This window comes from Dermochelys coriacea, chromosome 7 (assembly GCF_009764565.3).
Source record: "Dermochelys coriacea isolate rDerCor1 chromosome 7, rDerCor1.pri.v4, whole genome shotgun sequence".
Taxonomy (NCBI): Eukaryota; Metazoa; Chordata; order Testudines; family Dermochelyidae; genus Dermochelys; species Dermochelys coriacea.
In genome coordinates, this window is record NC_050074.1 from 15181486 (window position 1) to 15205541 (window position 24056).

Below are 24056 nucleotides of genomic sequence, written 5' to 3' on the forward strand. Positions count from 1 at the left end.
CCTAAACCGAGGTGCCAATGTTTAAGTGAGTAGCTGAACAGCATTTATAATGAGTGTCTTAAACTGTAAGAACTATTTGGGGCCATTCTGAAGACTCTAAATAGCATGTTAAAATTATTTTAGTGGAAAATGATGTAATTAGTGGCTATTACATTGCTCCTTATCTTCTGGCCTTGTAAAATGCTGCTGTCTCGTATCATATGGGGAGAACGTTACAGAAACAGTCCTAATACATTCCACTATTGTCAAGTGCCTGGATTTGTTGACAAAAAAATCTGCAGTTGGAATTTTAGAACTAAAATACTCCTGAGTTTTTTGGGGGGGAGGGTTAGGTTAAAGGGCATTCTCCCTTTAACCACATCCAAACTATAAGCTGTTTTATTTTGTTGTTGTTTTTAAGGAGCTATAATGTATAAATATTAACTCATGCAAGCTTTAATATCTTAAATCCAAAATGATTTTCAGTAAACTAAAAGCACATCAATTTTAATCACAAAAATGTAGGGAACAGAAATGAGCCTTCACTCAAACTGACACATTACAGACAGTATCTCACTTTACTGAAATCTACGTTAGCAATTAGCAACTAACATCCTTTGGAGACAAATGATCAATAAACCCCCCATCAGAAGGGAGTCAAAGTTTCATTGTGCAACTACAACATTTAACCACATAATAAATTCAGAACATTTTCATCTACTGTAGTGGTATGTTTCCTACAATAATTAGAGATAGTCAAAAATTGAGGTACAGTACATCACAATGGACACCATTATCAGAAAAACTACTTATTCAAAGGGACTATAAGAATAAGAAAAAACAAAAAAAAATCTTGATCCTCAGAAATATAAATTGTGAGAGTACTTGACACACTTGTCATGTAAAAATCAGACATATGCAAACATATTACAAAGGTATTTTGATCATGGACGCAAGATAATTTTTTATGGACGCAAGATAATTTTTAAAAATGATCCAGGGATTCGTTTTTCACTTATTGGGCATCAACTGGTAAATTTTATACACTTATAAAATCATGAGAATAGTTCTGGTGATAGCCAGATATAAGCATGATTGAGCCAACCTGTTTTGTAGACTTTAGGCCAGGGGTGGGCAAACTTTTTGAACTGCGGGCCACATTGGGGTTCCGAAACTGTATGGAGGGCCGGGTAGGGAAGGCTGTGCCTTTCCAAACAGCTTGTCTGCCCCCTCCCACTTACTGCCCCCCTCAGAACCGTCTGATCCATTCAACCCCCCCTGTTCCTTTTCTCCTAACCAACCCCCCAGGACCCCACCCCCATCCAACCGCCCCTTGCTCCCTGTCCTGACTGCCCCCAGGAACGCCCTTTCCCCTTATCCAACCCCCCCCACTTCTTGCCCCCTTACCATGCCGCTCAGAGCACCAGGACTGGCAGCTGCGCCGCCCGGCCGGAGCCAGCCAAGCCGTGCCATCTAGAGCATCAGGGCAGGCTGGCAGCTCTTGCAGCCGCGCTGCCTGGCAGGAGCTCGCAACCCCACTGCCCATAGCACTGATGGCACAGCAAGCTGAGGCTGCGGGGGGAGGGGGCTAGCCTCCCCTGCCAGGAGCTCAAGGGCTGAGCAGGACAGTCCTGTGGGCCGGATGTGGCCCGTGGGCTTTAGTTTGCCCACCTCTGCTTTAGGCACTACCATAAAATAGATGTTTAAATAAATTGTTTATTTATTTATTATTATTCTTCAAGTGCATGTGATGTTATGTTAAGGCTCTTGAACCTTGACCTGCAAAATGCTATTTCAGTCGAGATCCCACACCAGCCAGAGATCATAAATTTTGGGAAACAACGCCATTTCTGAGATATGGAGAAATATTCTCACAGGTTAATGTTGAGGCCAGAAAACTTGCTTAGTTTGTGGACTAACCACAGGCCTCCAGACCTAAGAACCACAGGCCTGGAACCACAGGCCTCCAGACACAAGAAAACAGTGCTTTCAACAACTGTTCCAGCATAGTGTCAGTGTCCATGGCCATGAAGTATAGGCATAAACGGTCATGTGTAAAATGACATTATACAGAACATTGGCACATTTGAAAATCTTGACAAGATTTAGGCCATTATCTGTGTCTGTCACCCCTCCCAAATGTTCCAAAAATGATACACAAGCTCTTTTAGAATGCTCTTTCCCGCCTTATTTTTCAGATCATCTTTCTCCAAGTTCTCCTGTAAAAGTTGACTACCTTCTAAAAGGTGATCGATGGCTTCATTCTGTGGGCACAGATTTACAGACTTGTGTTGCAGGAATTTGCCAATTCTGGAAAAGGGGAAAAAGAGAAGCAAAGGAGGAACTTGTGCTGAGAAATATCAAGCAAATTTCTACAAATTGAACAGATCCAGGCTCACTCAGGTCTCTGATGTACTACAGTATATCTTCATTCCAAACAAGGCTGTGGCAGACAGCTAGAACAGTGATTAAATTTCTCATCTTGAAAACCCAGGAAAGTTATAAACTGCAAAATAATTATTAATAATAAAGGTAGGTGGCCCCGTACAGTTAATTACACTGACAAATGGCTCTTTTATTCCATCTCCCTCAGCAGCATCCTCATCTCCCTGTTTGCAATTTTTTTCATTTTTTTAAATTATAGAAGAGTCATCAGACTAGAGTTTTTTTAAGTTGATTGTGGAAATAATTGAATTATAATTATTTACTGCATGGTAGAGAATAACTGCCAAGTTAATAATTTGCACTAGAGGGGAGGAGAGGCATTCTTGAGGAGTTCTAAGAACAATACTTATTCCTAAAACCAAGAAGCAGTCAGATGGAATGAGCTCAAATAGAGATTTTCACGTTTCACCAGCTAAATCACTCAGACAGGGACTAATTGCCCTTGAACTTTGGACAAGAGCCATCAGACTCTGGTACCTAGACCATGATGAAAGCAATTTCCTAAGCCCCAGAGAATGGATGGGTATGTTCTGCATACTTCATAGCAACTGGTTTGCAAAGGCATCTCATTCTGGCTGCTGTACTGTAGAGAGACAAAGTGGATGAGATAATATCTTTTATTGGACCAACTTCTGTTGATGAGAGAGACAACCCAGAAGCTCTTCTTCAGGTCTGCGAAAACAACCTCACCCACCTTGTCTCACTAATATCCTGGGACTGACATCGCTACAACTACACTGCATACAGTATTGTCAGCCATCTGAACATGAGGTCAAGTACTTTAATGCAACTGCACCATGTACACAGTAAGGAGTGGAAGCGGGACTGAATGTAGAGGTAAAATGTGTTGGTTCAGCCATTTAAGCTGCGGCTGGGTTTTTATTACAATCCTATTGCATAATGGAATACACCACAATCAGGAGGCAGGAAGCTTGCAGAGACAGCAGTTGGTGCTACTGTAAATTATAGATTCACCCTCGATGTAAAAGGAAGAGGAGGAAATACGGTGTTGGTAAAATGCATATCCCCATTCAGAACATTCATGATCCCCAGGACTGGGACCTTGGAGAATGAGTTGGAATATCAACAATATGAAATAAGTTACTGCACATAGACAACTGGCTTACACTGAAGTCTCTGCCAAAACTCCTATTGACTTAAATGTGAGTAACATAGGGGCCAACAGGGGGACAATAACTACTTTTGGATAATACTGCTCTGTGGTTCTCAATCATTTCCCCCTTCTTCATTTCCAGATTGGAGCATCCAGACCCTTCCCAAAATTAACATTTATTTAATAAAATTCTGTGGTGCCAAAAAATCCAATTGCCTCCATCATTCCCTGCAATGGGCATTCTAGTGGAAAATTATTTACCTGGCAGTCACAGAAAATATCCCTTTAGTACAATATTCTTCTTGAAAGGTGCAAATTGGATAGTAAGCTAGTATGTTTTTTTTTTAAATGGGAAAAGGTTTAGGTGCTTCGTATGCTTCCTCAAAAAACTCTAGCCAGGTCTCTCAATCTTGATCTGCAACACTCCTAGCCTTTGTGCTTCCTTAATGTAAGCTGCCAGCTGTACTGTACCATTTATTGGCTTCAGAACAAATAGAGACTACAAAGCCTCCCCCAAACTCACGCTCAGTTGCAAAAAACAAGATGTAAAATCTGGCGTTCATTGGTGAAAGGCTAACAAAATAATTCAATGCACCCCCTCATCTTCCAAAATTCTAAACAGGTGAGGAAGCCAATATCATGGTCATACTGAGCAACCATTCAGCAAACAACCCATAAATAGGGAGAGAGGGGGTTAGCAATAACCGCTAATAAAACTGATTAGCATGGATTGTAAATTTAACTTCTAACTGTACAATTATTGGATGCCTTATATACCATCTTGCAATGTGTAAAGCTTGTTTTGCATTTAATGGGGACTGAATGTTTGATAAGGTAAGAAAAATAGCACAAAATATTGTATTTCAGGAAGAAGAGAATTGTGCACACGATGAGCTGCCTCTCTGTTTGGAGCCCACTATTTTGAACCTTGTGTGAATGTAACAAACATGGAAGCTCCTGATATTGCAACACTTTGTACAAATAGCAGTGTATATTTCAGTTCTTGACTGTATGCAAGATGGTCCCTCCACGACATGGCACAGAGCAGAGCAAAGGAATGGAAAACAGAGAGAATGGAGAAAGGAGGCTTCAATACATGTTTCCTCTTCCCTGTGGAAGTCCTCTGTGATTTCTGGGTTGGATCAAAGCAGAAACCAACAAAACACCTCCAGCTGCCTCCTTTTACCTTCCCAAGTAGTTTTCTTTGGGAAGGGAGGATTTATACCCATGTACCATAATTTATAAAAGCCAAATTTCCACACAAATATTTGTTTGCCACAAGTGTTTGTGTGATATCCGCCAGCTTGGCCAGCAATTGGGAGCTGGACCAGACACCTCCGGAGCTAAAAGCACAAGCTGCTTCAGTTTGAGCTGAAGAACCATGGCTCTCTAGCTGTAACAATTCATATCCCCTGCAGATCAGGCATAGAGGGGGATCCATAACACATACACCAGTGGGTTACACTTACACACTCACTCTGTCAGGGAATAGAAATGATATCATGTGGCTTAGCTGATCAATCACTACTAAGCAACACAGCTCAAATTCCAAACAATCCAGAGCAAAATAATTTTAAAAGATTTTCATTGAATAAAATCCCAGTAATGGATGAATTTGAAGAGCTCATGCTTTGTTCATGGATATTTTGCAAACAGAAAGAGAAGCCAAGTCACAAAATAAAGTAGTTGCAATTTTTTGTTCAGCTCTGTCCTATACTCTACACATCTTACAAGTGTCCAAAATGTGCTCAGCAAGGGCTAAAAACAGGGATTACAGTAATAAGCTTAAAACTATAAGTATTAGATGAGTAACTAAGGAGCTATTGCTACTTTGAGCTATTCAGCATTTCTGAGCCCAAGGCACATTCTTCCATCCCGTGTGTCAATAAAGTCCAAAAACTTATTCTAAACATTTTTATACATGGAAGGTTGGGATTTCTAGTTGTAGTCACATATTTGTGCACGTTAAACCTAGTGCATATACTGACTGACTCTCTTTTGAGAAATTTTTTTTTTACAGGGTGAAAAAAGACTATGACAAAATTGTATATTGCATAGAGAAAATTTTTACCAGTTAATTGGAGTCTTAATCTAAATGCAAAACCATGCATTTGTAACATTTAATAACAGAGAACACTTGAAATGGCAGAAAATGTCACCAGTAAAATCGAGTTTTGCTGCATTTCAACTGTAGAACAGTTTCGCCATTGGCAGGGTCATTTATCATCATGCACATAGTAACAGAAAGTCAGGCAGCTACAAAAGAGCTGAGCACAGTACATTTAAACCCACAACAGCAGCTTCCAATGGTATATCACCTGGGGCTCCACTTGTTGTACTTGCTTCCCATAGAACAATGGATCAGATTCAAGGTTTTGGTGTTAAGCTTCAAGGTTCCCCCTGAAATTAACCCGAGATACTTCAGACAGACCAATCTTCTGTCACAACTAGATTTAAGCAAAAAATTTTGGACAACGCTTTTTTCCAGAGTCAGGTTGACCATAATAAAAATAAAATCATTTTGGCTGAAAAAAGGAAAAGAAAAAACATATATATTTCTGAAAAAGTTGACATTTTTAAACAAAACGTTTGAATTGGTCAATCTGAAATTACTTTTTATTTAGAATGCTACTTCCATTTTATTTTTAAAAAGGTAAAAAAAACCTCAAACAAAACAATGTTTAATTTTCAGTCAAACAAAATATTTCATTTTACCTAAAACAAAAGGGTTTCAATTTGTATTTTGCCATTAAATTTGAAAAATTTTCATTTCTGGTCAACCTACAACTAACTTCCTCCCCACCCTTTTTTTAATAGCAATTTTTCAGTTCAGTCACCAAACCAAATTATTTGTACAGGCCTAGTCATAACGCACACCTTCAGCAAAAACTAGGTTACTCATAGACTATGCAACTGTGAACCTCAAGGGTCGAGCCTCATGAGAACGAGAAAATGGGCTGTTTTGGCACCAGGGCCTAGGCTCAATAACTCAACTCATCACAAGAGGGTATCAAAATGACCACAAATCTTCCAGCTTTCTGAATGAAGTGTTAAATTCATTTCTTTGTCTTTCTTTCCCCAAGCTGCAATTAAAAATAGCAGAGAAAGAGGAAAGAAGAAAGCAACAAGGGAGAGAGAAGAAGCACTTTGGAGGACAGGATGAGAATTCAGAATGATCTTGACAAGCTGGAGAATTGGTCTGTATTCAACAAGACAAGTGCAAAGTCCTTCATTTAGGAAGGAAAAATCAAATGCACAACTACAAAATGGGAAATAACTTGCTCGGCTGTAGTATTGCTGAAAAGGACCTGGGGGTTAGAATTGGCCACAAATTGAATTTGAATCAATAATATGATGAAGTTGAGAAAAAGGCAAATATCATTCTGGGTATATTAACAGGAGTGTCCTATGTAAGACACGGGCGGTAACTGTCCCTCCCTAGTAGGCACAGGTGAGGCCACAGCTGGCGTGCTGTGTCCAATTCTGGGTGCCCCATTATAAGAAAGATGTGAACAAATTGGAGAGATTCCACAGGAAAACAACAAAAACAATAAAAGATTTAGAAAACCTGACCTATAAGGAAAGGTAAAAAAAGAATGAGCCTGTTTAGTCCAAAGAAAACAAAACTGGCAACACTCTTCAAATATATTAAAGGCTGTTACAAAGAGGACAGTGATCAATTATCCTCCAGGTCCACTGAAGGTAGGATAAGTAATGGGCTTAATCTGCAGGAAGGGAGATTTAAGTTAGACATTGGGAAACAAGGTTTCTAACTGAAAGGATAGTTAAGCTCCTGAATAGACTTCCAAGGAAGGTTGTGGAATCCTTATCACTAGAGGATTTTAAGAACAGGTGAGACAAACACCTGTCAGGGATGGTCTAGCTATACACGACCTTGCCTCAGCACAGCAGACTGAATTAGATGACTCATCAAGTTCCACTCCAGCCCAACATTTCTATTATTCTAAAGGGTATGTCTACTCTACGAAATTATGTCGAATTTATAGAAGTCGATTTTTTAGAAAGCGATTTTACACAGTAGATTGTGTGCGTCCCCACTAAGCGCATTAAGTTGGTGGAGTGCGTCCACAGTACCGAGGCTAGCATTTACTTTCAGAGCGTTGCACTGTGGGTAGCTATCCCACAGTTCCCACAGTCTCCACCGCCCATTGGGTATTCTGGGTTAAGCTCCGAATGCCTGGGCAAAAAACATTGTCACGGGTGGTTTTGGGTACATGCCGTCACTTGCCCCTCCCTCCATGAAAGCAATGGCAGACAATCGTTTCGCGCCTTTTTTCTGTGAGGGCGCCATATTGCTTTCAGCAGACTGCAATAGGTCTGCAAATTATCGTCATCAAACGACCACTTCTGCTGCCACTCTGCTCTCCTGATGCTATGAATCCACCTCACAGGTCCTCTATATGACCATCGTCATCCACCGCTTTCGCTGCCACTCTGCTCTCCTGCTGGTCTCGCAAGGCCACTTCCACTGCAACTCTGCTCAGCTGCTCTTGTCTCGCCATACCAAGCATTCAGCCCACTCAGCTGTTGTGTCTTGGCAGCAGACGGTGCAGTAGGTCTGCAAAACTGGTCATCCAACCACCGCTTCCCCTGCAACTCTGCTCTCCTGCAGACGCCATACCACGGCAAGTATGGAGCCCGCTCAGATCACCGCAGCAGTTATGAGCATTGTAAACACCTCGCACATCATCATGCAGGATATGCAGAACCAGAACCTGCAAAAGCAGGTGAGGAGGTGATGGCAGCACGGTGACAAGAGTGATGAGGACATGGACACAGAATTCTCTCAAAGTATGGGCCCTGACAATTTGGCCATCCTGGTGGCTATGGGGCAGACTCATGCCATGGAACACTGATTCTGGGCACAAGAAACAAGCACAGACTGGTGGGACCACATAATGTTGCAGGTTTGGGATGATTCCCAGTGGCTGCAAAACTTTCGCATGTGTAAGGGCACTTTCATGGAACTTTGTGACTTGCTTTCTCCTGCGCTGAAGCACAAGAATACCAGGATGAGAGCAGCCCTCACAGTTCACAAGCGAGTGGCGATAGCCCTCTGGAAGCTTGCAACACCGGACAGCTACTGGTCAGTCAGGAATCAATTTGGAGTGGGCAAATCTACTGTGGGGGCTGCTGTGATCCAAGTAGCCAACACAATCACTGAGCTGCTGCTATCAAGGGTAGTGACTCTGGGAAATGTGCAGGTCATAGTGGATGGCTTTGTTGCAATGGGATTCCCTAACTGTGGTGGGGCAATAGATGGAACGCATATCCCTATCTTGAGACCGGATCACCATAGCAGCCAGTACATAAACCACAAGGGGTACTTTTCAATGGTGCTGCAAGCACTGGTGGATCACAATGGACGTTTCACCAACATCAACATGGGATGGCTGGGAAAGGTACATGACGCTTGCATCTTCAGGAACTCTGGTCTGTGTGAACAGCTGCAGCAAGGGACTTACTTTCCAGATCAGAAAATAACTGTTGGGAATGTTGAAATGCCTATAGTTATCCTTGAGGACCCAGCCTACCCCTTAATGCCAAGGCTCATGAAGCTACACACAGGCACCCTGGACAGTAGTCAGGAGCTGTTCAACTATAGGCTGAGCAAGTGCAGAATGGTGGTAGAGTGTGCATTTGGATGTTTAAAAGCGCGCTGGCACAGTTTACTGACATGGTTAGGCCTCAGCGAAACCAATATTAATAGCTCACCTTAAGTGATCACTCTTGTTACAGTATGTATGGTAACACCCATTGTTTCATGTTCTCTATGTATATAAATCTCCCCACTGTATTTTCCACTGAATGCATCTGATGAAGTGAGCTGTAGCTCATGAAAGCTTATGCTCAAATAAATTTGTTAGTCTTTAAGGTGCCATAAGTACTCCTTTTCTTTTTGCAAATACAGACTAACATGGCTGCTACTCTGAAACCTATTGTTATTACTGTTTGCTGTGTGCTCCACAATATCTGTGAGAGTAAGGGGGAGACATTTATGGTGGGATGGGAAGTTGTGGCAAATCGCCTGGCTGCTGATTACATGCAGCCAGACACCAGGGCTGGTGAAGAGCACAGCAGGGCACGCTGCGCATCAGAGAAGCTTTGAAAACCAGTTTCATGGCTGACCAGGCTACAGTGTGACAGTTCTGTTTGTTTCTCCTTGATGTAAACCCACCCCCTTGGTTCATTCTACTTCCCTGTAAGCCAACCGCCCTCCCCTCCCCACTTTGATCACCGCTTGCAGAGGCAATAAAGTCATTGTTGTTTCAAATTCATGCATTCTTTATTAATTCGTCACACAAATAGGGGGATAACTGCCAAGGTAGCCCGAGAGGTGTGGGAGAGGAGGGAATCAGTGGGCGGGGTGGGGGAGGAGGGGAATATGGAAGGACAAGGCCACACTGCACTTCAAAACTTATTGAATGCCAGCCTTCTGTTGCTTGGGCAGTCCTCTGGGGTGGAGTGGTTGGGTGCCCGGAAGCCCTCCCCCCCCCCGTGTTCTTGGGTGTCTGGATGAGGAGGCTATGGAACTTGGGGCGGACGATGGTTGGTTACACAGGGGCTGCAGTGGTGGTCTGTGCCTTTCCTGCACCTCAACCATACGCTGGAGCGTATCAGTTTGATCCTCCAGTAGCCACAGCATTGCATCCTGCCTCATTTCATTATGCTGCCGCCACCTCTCCTGTTGCTGCCACCACCTCTCCTGTTGCTGCCGCCACCTCTCCTGTTGCTGCCGCCACCTCTCCTCTCGTACGTCTCTCCTGTCCTTGTGTTCATTTTGTGCTTTCCTGGACTCTGCCATTGTCTGCCTCCACGCATTCTGCTGGCTCTTTCAGTTTGGGTGGACTGCATGAGCTCAGAGAACATTTCATTGCAAGTGTGTTTTTTTCACCTTCTTATCTGTGCTAACCTCTGGGACAGAGATGCTAGTCACAGCATTGAAACATTTGCAGCTGTGGAAGGAAAAAAAGGGAGATTAAAATTGAAAAAGACACATTGGCCATTTAAAAGGAGGGGCTGTTTTCGGGTTAACATGCAGCACAAACCCAACTAAACCCCCCCCCCCCGCCACACACACACCCAATTCTCTGGGATGATCACTTCACCCCTCCCCCCACCATGTGGCTAACAGCTGGGATGATTTCTTATCAGCCACAGGCAAACAGTCCAGCAGGAATGGCCACCTCTGAATGTCCCCTTAATAAAATTCCCCTATTTCAACCAGGTGACCATGAATGATATAACTCTCATGAGGATAACAGAGAGATAAAGAATGGATGTTGCTTGAATGCCAGCAAACACCGTGACCACATGCTGCCATGCTTTCTTATGCAATGATTCCGGACTATGTGCTACTGGCCTGGCATGGTAAAGTGTCCTACCATTGAGGAAGCAATAAGACTACCCTCCCCAGAAACCTTTTGCAAAGGCTTTGGGAGTACCTCCAGGACAGCTTCATTGAGATGCCTATGGAGGATTTCCGCTCCATCCCCAGACACGTTAACAGACTTTTCCAGTAGCTGTACTGGCTGCGAATGCATTCCAAGTCTTCAGGGCAAATTAATCATTAAACACGCTTGCTTTTAAACCGTGTATTATATTTAAAAACGTAGATTTGTTAGTATATAGATATTCAGACCTGTCTGTAAAGGCCTATACTCTAAGAATGTAGGTGTATTCCTATCACTTGGCTAGTTATAGAGGTATAAGAGAAAGAATGAAAATCACTGTCTGCCGGTGTAAGGGCCTTCTCTCACTGTGACAGTCTGAGGCCCTGTGCTTAGGCTAAGATCCTTGGCTAAGCAGCAGAGGCAGCCATAAGCTGGGAAGCAAACGGTCACATCCTCACATTCCAAACTAGTCACATTGAAATAAGGTGCTATTGGGCTGTTAGGAATACAATCCTGTCCTGATAATGCCTATCCCCTCCAGAGAAAGGGAAGTGCCTAGAAAATGTAAAAGGAAACTTAGTTTGATAGCATCCTGTCTGGCAAGAACTCAGTTAATAGCTGGGATGTGAAATCCTCATTTCTGTGTTTGTTCTACCACTGTAGTCACCATTTCCCTATTATTTGTCTGTATAATCTCTGTCTGGTTCTGTGATTGTTCCTGTCTGCTGTATAATTAATTTTGCTGGGTCTAAACTAATTAAGGTGGTGGGATATAATTGGTTAAATAATCATGTTACAATATGTTAGGATTGGTAAATTAAATTTCAGTAAAATGACTGGTTAAGGTATAGCTAAGCAGAACTCAAGTTTTACTATATAGTCTGCAGTCAATCGGGAGGGGGGATGGGAACAGGGAATGGGGGTGTGGAAATTGGAATCATGTTTTACTAAGGGGGGAATGGGAACAGGGACATAGGTAAGGCTTTGTGGTGTCAGAGCTAGGAAGAGGGACACTAAGGAAGGAAACTGGAATCATGCTTGCTGGAAGTTCACCCCAATAAACATCAAATTGTTTGCACCTTTGGACTTCAGATATTGTTGCTCTCTGTTCATGCGAGAAGGACCAGGGAAATAAGTGGGCGAAAGAATAAGCCCGAAACAACACTCACCGGAGGTGCCTTCTCCGCCTTCAAGCTCTGGGAACCCAGGTTGGGAGGGTACTGTCTCCAGGGTGATAAACAATTCCTGGCTGTCAGGGAGAACTGTTTCTCCGCTTGCCTGGTATGCGCTATCTTCAACTTCTCCCTCATCATCATCTTCCTCGTCCCCAAAATCCTCATCCGTGTTGCGTGAGACTCCCTTGCAGGAGTCCACGTACAGGTGTGGGGTAGTTGTAGGGGCACCCCCTAAAATTGCATGCAGCTCATCATAGAGGCTGCATGTCTAGGGCTCTGACCCTGAGCGGGCATTTGCCTCTTGGGTTTTTTGGTGGGCTTGCCCAAGCTCCTTAAGTTTCACACAGCACTGCTGCAGGTTCCTGTTATAACCTCTGTCCTTCATGCCCTTGAACATTTTTTCAAATATTTTGGCATTTCGTCTTTTGGAATGGAGTTCTGATAGCACAGATTTGTCTCCCTATACAGCGATCAGGTCTAGTACCTCCCATTCGGTCCATGCTGGAGCTCTTTAGCAATTCTGGGACTCCCTGGTCACCTCTGCTGATGAGATCTGCATGGTCACCTGTGCTGATCAGCTTGCCATGCTGGCCAAACAGGAAATGAAATTCAAAAGTTCACCGGGCTTTTCCTGTCTACCTGGCCAGTGCATCCGAGTTGAGAGTGCTGTCCAGAGCAGTCAAAATGGAGCACTGTGGGATAGCTCCCGGAGCCAATACCATCGAATGTGTCCATGGAATCATAGAATATCAGGGTTGGAAGGGACCTCAGGAGATCATCTAATCCAACCCCCTGCTTAAAGCAAGTCCAATCCCCAACTAAATCATCCCAGCCAAGGCTTTGTCAAGCCTGACCTTAAAACCTTCTAAGGAAGGAGATTCCACTACCTCCCTAGGTAACGCATTCCAGTGTTTCACGCCCCCCCACTGCAACTTGAGACCAATACTCCTTGTTCTGTCATCTGCTATCTCTGAGAACAGTCTAGATCCATCCTCTTTGGAACCCCCTTTCAGGTAGTTGAAAGCAGCTATCAAATCCCCCCTCATTCTTCTTTTCCGCAGACTAAACAATCCCAGTTTCCTCAGCCTCTCCTCATAAGTCATGTGTTCCAGTCCCCTAATCATTTTTGTTGCCCTCCGCCGGACGTTTTCCAGTTTTTCCACATCCTTCTTGTAGTGTGGGGCCCAAAACTGGACACAGTACTCCAGATGAGGCCTCACCAATGTTGAACAGACCCAATGTCGAATTAACCCAAATTCGACCAGGCGATGTCGATTTCAGCACTAATCCCCTCATCAGGGAGGAGTACAGAAATTGATTTTAAGAGCCCATTAATTCGACAAAAATGGCTTCATTGTGTGGACAGGTTCAGAGTTAAATCGATCTAATGCTGCTAAATTCGACTTAAACTCGTAGTGTAGACCAGGGCTAAGAACAGTAGAAGAGGAGGGAGGAGAGAGACAAAGAAAATATAATTAAAAGCCATTTAGACCCACTGCCTCCAGAAAAGTAGGGAAGACTTAACAGACCACAGTCTAGTCTGGGCTAGTCTTATTACTATTATGGTAGCACCTAAGAGCATATTGACACTGCAGCTGGGAGTAAACCTCCCAGCACAGGTAGGCAGACTTGTGGTAGTGGGGTTCAAGCTAGTATGCTAAAAAAAGCAGTGTAGACATGTCTTGGAAGTGTCCTTTTTCAATGTAATGTGGGGGGAGAGGTATTTTATTCTTGTCTTGTGACTAATATAGAATTATCTCCCTTTTTTGTTTCCTGTTTATGGCTGAAGTGTTGTTTGAATAACGGTGGTGATAAATCATGGACAAAGTTAACTACAACTGAGATATTTCCATCATTTCACCTCTTCCTTCTCTTTTGAGAAGCTTCAGGCTTATCCTACATATTATTTATTAGATGACAGAATGAGATTTATTTCTGTATAATGCTAATTTCTTAATTTGGTGAAACCACAACATAAAGAAAGAAAAGGGCCAACCCTAAGAGAAATGCATAGGGCCCAGTTTTTCTCTAAGATTGGTTAGACTCAGAAAATCAAGTCAATTTATGCCAGCATAAAACCAGACACATGAGAAAAATCAAGCCTTTTGTATTGAAAGGGCAGAGGAACTCACAAATCCTAAAAATTATATATCATTTCTAGAAAGGAAGGAATCCTCAAGGACTATAAGAAGAACCAGGACCAAACCTAAGCCCAGGATTCAAATATAATCTACTGTACCCAAACCCCATGGAACATTTCAAAACTGGACAACCTTACGCCACTAGGGTTGCCAACATTGGTTGGACAAATTCCTGGTGATTTCATCACATGATACAATCTTTCATTAAAGATTAATCTTTAATTCCTTGAGTTTCCAGGACAATCCTGGAGGGTTGGCAACCCTATGTCACCCCCTGAACCACAAGGATGTTTGGCAGAGATGGGTCCAGATCCAACTGGATTTTAATGCCTCAAATCAAAATGCAGAGGAGATCCTGCAATTACTTGATGCTCTGTGCTTCAACTTTTCTTTGTATTACAATACAAAGTGCAAGTATAATCATGAGACCATGATGAGCTTCCATCTGGCAGGCCAAAAACCCTGCCCTAATCTATCACCATGATGAAGTGAAGTAAAGTAAAGTCACATTGAAAATGGCACAAGGCCAGGTGACCCTTAATTTAATTGCTACCAAAACTAGAACCCCTGCAGCTAACATTTTTCAGGCCTTTCAGGGTGTTCCACACTATCAAGGAGACATTTCAGGACAAAAAACATAAGGGACCGAGATGAATGGTGTGTATGTTTGTTATGGACCCTTCTTCAATATACTGTCAGCCCCTAAGCATACTCAATGCACTCAGATCACTGAGCTCCCTGTCAGGAATAACTTGCATAGGGGAATCCATGGTTGGCCAAAATGAGCACAAATCAACACAGATGTTCTGCCTATTAGAATTGGAATGGAAACATCCAGGAGAGCCTAAAACTTCATTTACACATTTTCAAGAAATGGCCTACCCACACATTTATCAAAAGTTTAAGATGCCAACATTTAAACCCAAGTCCAGGCATCAAGTATAATTATTATGTATAGCTCCACTATGGTGTCAGGTTTCTGTAAGGTTTAACATCCAAATTGGCAAAACACGCTGACAGCAACATTCATCAGCTCTATTCAGCCAATCAAACTAGGAGATCATATTTCTTGCAAGCCTGTGGAAAACATATTTTGCCCAGAAAAATATACTGAATTACATTTTGTTTTGAATAATAAGTTCATTGACATACTTGTACTAAAGAAAAACAGCATTATTAATGTATAGAAAATTGTATGTGAAATACAGTCATGGTGGTTCAGGAAAGCACAGCAGGAAACAAATTAAGCATAGAAAACTCATTAGAAGGTGCCTAATGACATCCTCGAGAATTATCATTCGGATAGGCTGAACGGGAAACCTGCCAAAGCCAGGCCGCCTTTATCTCAAACGGTCAATACTGCAGCACTGTATTAGATTAATGCTTTGGATTTTGGAGAGCTGCCAGAAAGTCTGCCTAAACTGCTTTGGGGGGAGGGATAGCTCAGTGGTTTGAGCATTGGCCTGCTAAACACAGGGTTGTGAGTTCAATCCTTGAGGGAGCCATTTAGGGATCTGGGGCAAAAACTGGGGATTGGTCCTGCTTTGAGCAGGGGGTTGGACTAGATGGCCTCCTGAGGTCCCTTCCAACCCTGATATTCTATGATTCTAAACTGCTGGTTGTTAAAGAGAGTCTGATGGAATTCTGAATAAGAAGGAAAAATCAAACTCCACTCATCTAGTAGGAAGAGAGTGCTTCTAATTTAATTTTCCAAACAGCATCTTCAAGTCCTCACCTGGAGCTCTCCATCAACATCCATAGAGCCATCTCATTGTCCTTCTTTAAATCCATCTTTAGATTTATCTTCTGTGGTGTTGCCCACAAGAAAACTCGCAATTTTAGGAAGCTGCGGTGCTGTGACCTCTGCCTATCATGCTCACCACTGTTGTTTCCTTGTGTTCCCCCTGCCTATTTGTTATATCCACTTGTGTTTACAGTCTTACACTTAAGCTTTATTTACACTGGAGCTAAGGGGGCAATTCCATCTCAGGTAGACGTACTCTCACTAGCTCCAATTGATCTAGCAATAATGTTTTTAAAGTTTCTATTATTTATATCTCTGTCAGGGGTTGGGGAGGAAAGGATTAGCAACCACACAAGAAGAGAATTCGAAGTTGGAAGCTTTATAATTGGCTCTTAGGTTGTGGTTCAGATATTAGATAATAATTGTGTTTCGGTAGTAGGATATTTAACTAGCTCTAAGTTATAGCCTCGATTGACACTGGTAGAATTCTTCAGTGGGTGTTTATAACCACACAGCCAGCCAGCTTCTCTGAATCCTCTGTAGAGTTTATAAAGATTGATTATTTTAAATATTTAATTATTTAGTTCATTTAATGGTTTAATTCTAATCCAATGTTGAAACTAACAGGTTGATGTGACCTTGGTTTAATATTGATTTGATCATTATACTGCTTTATTCTGATTTTCATTTAATATTAGTAACAGTGGCTTAGTTTTGGCGATAGATTTGACTTTATTTTTGCTTAAGCATTTTAATAAAGCTTATAAAAAGATAATGAGTTACATTTCTTTCAGTAGGCAACATGAATCTAGAACAGTGGTGGGCAATCCGCGGCCTGCGGACTTCATGTGGCCCGTCAGGATAATCCGCCCGTCAGGATAATCATGCAGCCTCCCTCACTTTGGCACCTCTGGAGCGAGAGAGACCACAATCTCTCCCTCAAGTTGTCCTTCCCACTGAATGCTGCCCAAGCACCACTCTGCACACAAAAATATCTACATGGGAGGAATAGCCATACCTATGTAGTGCAAAATTCCACCTAGAGTAAGGACCCCCAAACAACAGAACGGTCATCTAGCAATGCCTGACTCATAGACAGAGTCCTTTCACAGCAACACTAGAGACGTGCCTATAGACTATAGGCATCTGTGGCTTAATAATAGAAGTTTTTCTGAGAACAGGAGCTGACTTACTGAGCAACTGCTAGGTCTATCTTACCACCTCTTGCCCATCTGGGCAAGTTGCCAAGCTTACTGATGCCTATTTCTCTTCCCTGCTGCCAGGTTTGCTTCTTCATGCGCACACACTTCTCTCTCTGCAACCCATTTGTCTCTATTTCCCCCCCACACTCACTGCAGGCCTCAAGCTCCTGAAGGTCTCAGTTTCTTTTCGATTTACTTTCAATCTCATTTTTGTCCAAATGCTGCATTTCCCAGCATGCACATATAGTCAGCATCATTTGAACTTTCCGATTTCTATCCAAAGCAGTTTGAAATTATCTTCCCTTCACAATAGAGTGGGTTAGCTGAAGCAGCCTGATAAGAGAGAGAGAGACCTTGACCTGAATTCAATTATTGACACAGATAGAGAGGCAATCATCATCTTATTTTAGCAAGACCCTTTATTATGCTTTAGACTAGCTTGCTTATGTTTTGAACTGATCAATAAAGCGACAGTTATTTGGAACAACTATTGCTGTATTTTTCTTGCCAAAGGTCTCTTAGTCATTAACAAAAGTGGTTGATGGGGGAAAGACTCTAAATTTGATGCTTTGGATAGATGCCCAGCTGTCAACAAAATCTTGCATGTGTTCCTGAATTCCATAACCTCTCTCTTTTGCTCTGTGTGCTATTGACCACTCTCTTCAATATACTCAAGCAGTGCACAGCTCAGAAGGGAGTGAAAGAAAAGACTTGAAAAAACTACTCATATGCACTCAAATGCACACAACAATGCAGAAAGTCATTAAAAGAAATTGAAAGAAAAATTGCAACAAGGAGGATGGCTAAGTGAAAGTTTCTGTAGCAAAATCCCGTCTTCCAATTACGAGCTTTACATGGCTATTACCTGCAATATCCAATCAAAATATCTGACTCTGCACAGAAAAAATGTATATAGTGCCACATGGTCCATGCCAGATAAAACTCACATGGAACAAAAATATATATGTAATTGTGAAGGCTACACGGATAGCATATGCTTTACATATGGGACATGAATATATATGGTGATTCCCACATTCACTGTATGAAAGTGGCCCTCCCTTTCACATATTATTGCTCATGAACATATAAACAATGGAGCATTCCATCTACATATATTAAACATGTCCTCTCAAAATGTAACTTTGTTTTTGTTTAAAGAATCATTTGTATTAACCTCAGTATGTGTGTGTACAACACGAATCCAGAAAGATGGCACCTCTGTCTGCCTGGTCATAAACAATCTATGGGATCCATACACACAGACACTGTGGTGCACACATAAAGCCCAGGCTCTGTAATGCCAAAAATCAAAGAGTTTGATCATTCAAGCTAAAAGAAAAATTACCATTTGTACAGTTCAATAGTAACAGGGCTTACATCCTTTGATGATCAGCTACTAATGAACCAGACTCAAAGTCCATTGTCAAAGACTCCCATTGGCCTGCAATCACAAACACTTGACCAACTGTGGCATTCCAGAGAGCAGTAATACACACGTACAGTGTGTGCTACATTAATGCCGAGCCATTATTAACAACATAATCACTCCATCTCCAGTGAGCACCCCAACAGTAGGCCAGTAAATTACAGATCTGGCTGTTCTCACTTACACCTGGGGGGTAAGGGGGGATGTTTGTTTTAATAGTTTTGAATTTTATTGAGTTACACACATAAATTTTGCCAGCTCTCACTGGTTTAAGATGAGTCTTGACAACATGTGCTTAAAGCTTCAGCTCCTGGAGTCATATCCATATGTAAGAATATCTGATTTCCTTTAAAAAATAAAAGTAAGTTTTTAGCCTTCAAAGTGGTGGAGAAAAGCGTGGATATGGGACCCTAAGTACACCCAGCAGGCTCAAAAAACAGAAGGCAAAACAGCCCTAAAGGTATTATGGCTTAAAAATCATGAGGGTTTTGTTTTGTTTTGTTTTTTTAATCTCATGATTTGGGGATGGGGAAGTAGGAGGACTTAATTTATGATTTGTAATGGGTTGGAAATACTAAATCTCCATTTCTAACTGCCTGCCTCAGCTTTTCAACATGTGTACAAGCAGAATGAAGAAGAGACAATCCTCTCTGTGATGAAAGTTAGCAGCAGGAAACCCAACCCTCTGACCTGAGAGTTGCCCATTGATCAATCTTGATCATATGGGATTAAATTTTGCCCTCAGGTATGCACAGACCTCACACCAACTGTGATGGGACATCTGAGTGCCTATAAAGGAGCAGAAAAGGGTTTTTTTATTTTATTTTTAAAGACAAATATTATAATATCTAAAATGCATTTTTACAAGTATTCTGGCTTTGGTTAGAAGTAGAAGCTATAACATCCATTTTAATAATATAACATATTAATAATTATAAATGACTTTTTAAACCCATAAATGAGGAAAAATTACTGAAATGAAATAGGAACCTCTTAAATGCATATTAACTTTAAAAATATATATTTATATGAAGGCAAACTTGCAATAAAATGTTAACATACTACATTGTACATCACTTATTCAGGATCAGGATAAAATTCAAAGATTCTGGCTTGCTGACTGTGGAGCCCTCTTCCTCTGAGTGAACGAGAAAGGGTGACCAAATTGCTGAATGCCTATTCTCTTTTTGGCACTTCTCTTATGTCTATACATGGTGTGAAACCTTTTGCATTACAAGAACAGTCCATATTTTACCATAACAGTTCCATAGGAGGAGTCACATTTTTCCCAAAAATGTGCAATATAGAGTCTAGCTGCTAACAATAAAAAATAAATTAATTTGTCATTCTGTTTAAAATGTGGATCCTTTAACAGAGCATTAAGCAAGCTGGTCTGGGGATCTCTCAGAAACAGGCATTTTGTCATAAGAGGAACCTCTTTAATAATTTCCTCCCAAAACGGTCTAATTCCCAGACACAACCATCGCATGTGCAAGTATGTTCCCTTTCCCATCCAACACATGGTTTCCCTAGGAGCAAAAATATGATGGATCTTAACTGGAGTCATATTTTACCTATACAGTAATTTATATTAAAAAAAATATGAGCAATATAAATTGAAGATGTATATCATCTTTCCCCTATAGAGGCCCACTCATCTAGACTAATTTATTCTTCCAAATCCCTCTCCCATCTTTTCATCTGGGTTGTTTTCTTATCAACATCTTTTTCAACCAAAATTGTGTAAATCTTAGAAATTAAACCTCATTCCAGCTTGCTCCTGGGTCAACTCCTCAAGTGTGGTTAAAGGTCTAAATAAAACCAGGTCATATCTACATTTCACAATAGAATGTTTGACTTGTAAATATGAAAGTGTGGGATTTGTATATTGTTTATATTATTACATATTTCTGTAATGATTTCAAATCAGGGCTAGGAACAGCAGTTTGAACTGAATAATCTCAGCTTTTACACAACAAATAGACACTTTGATATTTCCTAGGGATACATTCATGCTTATTAATAAAAGTGGCTAAGGCAGAGGGCCACAGTGATAGGAATTTAGAAAATTTGGCCAAAGCTCCTAAGATGATCTGGCAGAATGAGTGACAATTTTTAGTGACCTACATTTCTTTGTAACCCAAGAATTACTATGAATAATGTCAGGTTTCAGAGTAGCAGTCGTGTTAGTCTGTATTTGCAAAAAGAAAAGGAGTACCTGTGGCTCCTTAGCGACTAACAAATTTATTTGAGCATAAGCTTTCGTGAGCTACAGCTCACTTCATCGGATGCATTGTTCTACTCTTGTTCAAGTTTTACCTAGAGTTTGTTTGTTTATTGTTAACCCAGTTGATCACATCTTTTAAATTGAGATACATAATAATAAACCAAATTAGGTAAAGCTAGTCCACTCCACTTTGCTGGCTTATACAGAACTTTAGAACTAACCCTCCGATGAAGTGAGCTGTAGCTCACGAAAGCTTATGCTCTAATAAATTTGTTAGTCTCTAAGGTGCCACAAGTACTCCTTTTCTTTTTGTCTGTCATGCGTCCTGTGGTTATTGCAACAGATTGGAGCTCTTTTCCTTTGGTGAAGGAGATAAATGCCTGGAGAACCAAAAGGCCAGAGAGGGAAGGACTGGAGTAGGTTAGACAACAAGAAAGAAGTCAGGAAATCAAAGTGGGGGGGGCTAGAAAAGGAACAAACAGAATGGATTAGAGAAGAGACAAACCAAGAACACAAAGTTCTGGAGAGAGTCCCAAGGTAGAGAGTAGGAAAATGGGGAAGAAGTGGAACAAGATGGGGTAGAGAAAGAGAGTGAAGGGAAGGCAAAAGTTTGAGGGCCAGAGAGACCCAGAGCAAGAGCAAGAGCACATTGAAATGCAAATAACCTGGGTGGTATCATAGAATATCAGGGTTGGAAGGGACCTCAGGAGGTCATCTAGTCCAACCCCCTGTTCAAAGCAAGACCAATCCCCAATTTTTGCCCCATCCCTAAATGGCCCCCTCAAGCATTGAACTCACAACCCTGGGTTTAGCAGGCCAATGCTCAAACCATTGAGCTATCCCTCCCCACCCAATGGTAGATGTGGAACTTAAAAGGCGGGGGGAGTAGTCTGATGCTGCAAAAGGTTGGCCATGGTGTGAAGACACTGACATGTGAGGGTTACCCACAAAAGGTACATTCTGATGGAGGGGGCAGAAAACGGAGAAGACTCCGACAGAGATTTGAGAGATGGTTTAAAGAAACTTTCCTTGTGGGAGGGCATATCAGCCCGCAGAGGAAATGCAGAGGAGAGATCATTGATTAAGGCTGGGGAGTAGCAGTAAAATTCTATTTTAAGCAAAGGTTAATTTTCCAGTAATATTTGAGATTGAACAGCAGACTGGCGTCCTCATCCCCAAGGGCTCGTTGCGGCATACTGGCTGGCATTTCATGTTCTCAAAAACGGTAGGCATGGAAAATATTGCAGTATTTAATTATTTATTATTTCAGACCTTTTCACTCATTCTGGAACACGCTAATACTTAGGCTATGTCTACGGGGCATACGTCAGCAGCATGTAGGGTATGTGGAGCTACATACTGCAGTGAAAAGCAGGCTGCAGCCACACTTCAGCGTCTAGTTACACATGTCAATGAAAGGCTCTGGCAAGGTGGAGGCAGGGGGAAAAGGCTCCAGCAGTTCTCCCTTGATGGAGTCTTTTCCCACTGCCTCCCCCTTGACAGAGCCTTTTGCTGCTGCTGCAGGGTAAAGGCACTGCTGGGGCATGTAGACATCCGTGTACGGTATATACCTGGATACATACCCACATGTTTCATGAGTCTTTACTCTACTCACCAAAGCAGTGCCTCACGAGCTACACTGATATTTATACCCATGCTACTGGGGCTAGCCATGTACGTACTCTGTGCGCTGCCGTAAGAAGTATGCAGTGTAGATACACCTTTAGGATCACATTCTGTCCTTGAGCCACAGCAGGAAGGACTCCCACAGATTTCAAATGAGATTCGTATATGGCCCTTGGTAATTATTGATAGCAAGGGTCTAAATGAGAAAAAAAGTACTGCACTGGGTTTGCTACCAGCTTTCACTCTATTCTGACTCTGGATTGTGAAATTTAGTAAGAAGCCAGTAAAAAGAATGAGAGTATTCACGGAGCTTCCTAAAAATGTAGCAGCAAGCGTTTATTTTCCAGTGTGTCTGCAGTTTATACAAACGGTACCTTTGAAAAGGATCGTATTGAGACTCCCCAGAAGGAATTTTGTATTTTGAAGTCTGAACTGCGGTATAAATAATTCAATATAAATTGACAGGAATCACATAAAAATCAGTGAAGTCATCTTAAATTGTTAGTTTTGTATTGGAAGGAAAAATTCCTCTCAACTTGACACAATCAATGCAAAAAAGTCACCATTAGTCTAAAACAAAGAAAAAGTCAGATGAATATGAGCAGCTGATTGCCTGGGATTAGTGAACTATGAAACTAAGCATTTAAATGCTTACAACTATCATGGGTTTTGATTTTAACTCATTTGCATTGTCCACGGTATGCTAAAAGTTGACTAGAGTTACTCTGTAAAAATGAGGAACCAAGAAGCTTGAATGCCAGTTACAAAAACTAGATAAAAAAGTATCTAGTGATTATAGTTTTCATGTACATAAAAGGTTGTTACAAGGACGAGGAAGAAAAACTGTTCTCGTTAACCTCTGAGACTGGGACAAAAAGCAATGTGCTTAAATTGCAGTAAGAGAAGTTTAAGTTGGACATGAGGAAAAACTTCCTAACTGTCATAGTAGTTAAGCTCTGGAACAAATTGCCTAGGGAGGCTGTGGAATCTCTGTCATGAAGGCTTTTAAGAGCAGGTTAGACAATCACCTGACAGGGATGGTCCAGATAATGCTTAGTCCTGTCTTGAGTGCAGGGACTGGACTAGATGATCTCTTGAGGTCCGTTCCAATCCTACAATTCTATAGAGCTCTGCTATAGTTAATGTTAAGACCAGCTTTTTGTTTAGAGCTCAATTGTTGTAAGTGCTCTAAAATCCATAGGTTCACCAGATTGCCTTGAAATTCAGTGTACCTCATAGGCGTGTGGGGTACAGTCAGTGATCTAAATTTGGGGCTATTTGACCAATGAGTTTCTGAGTTACAGCCCTTGGGATATTTTTTTGCTCACTGATAGAGATCAAACCAGGACTCAGATCATTGCACCAGCTTCTCAGATGCTCAAAATTTTTCTCCAACCATTTGAGGGAAATCAACTGTAAGCATTATTTGAAATGGAGTTTGCTTCTCCTCTAAGGTACACTAAGCCCTTCTCTATACTACACACAGTTTTGATGACAAAAGTCAGCTTTGATCGACAAACCCGTGGAAGCATACACACTACAATGCTCCTCCCGTTGAT

General features: G+C 41.7%; 1 long non-coding RNA gene across 1 annotated transcript in view; it reads right to left on the reverse strand.

Moving 5' to 3' along the window:
- Positions 1–1677: 1677 nt before the first annotated feature.
- The window catches only part of LOC122461201, a 162238-nt gene continuing 139859 nt past the window's right edge, over positions 1678–24056 (reverse strand). Inside the window, exon 4 of the long non-coding RNA XR_006283009.1 lies at positions 1678–2289. This is a non-coding gene — a long non-coding RNA (uncharacterized LOC122461201). The remainder of the gene's footprint in view (positions 2290–24056) is intronic.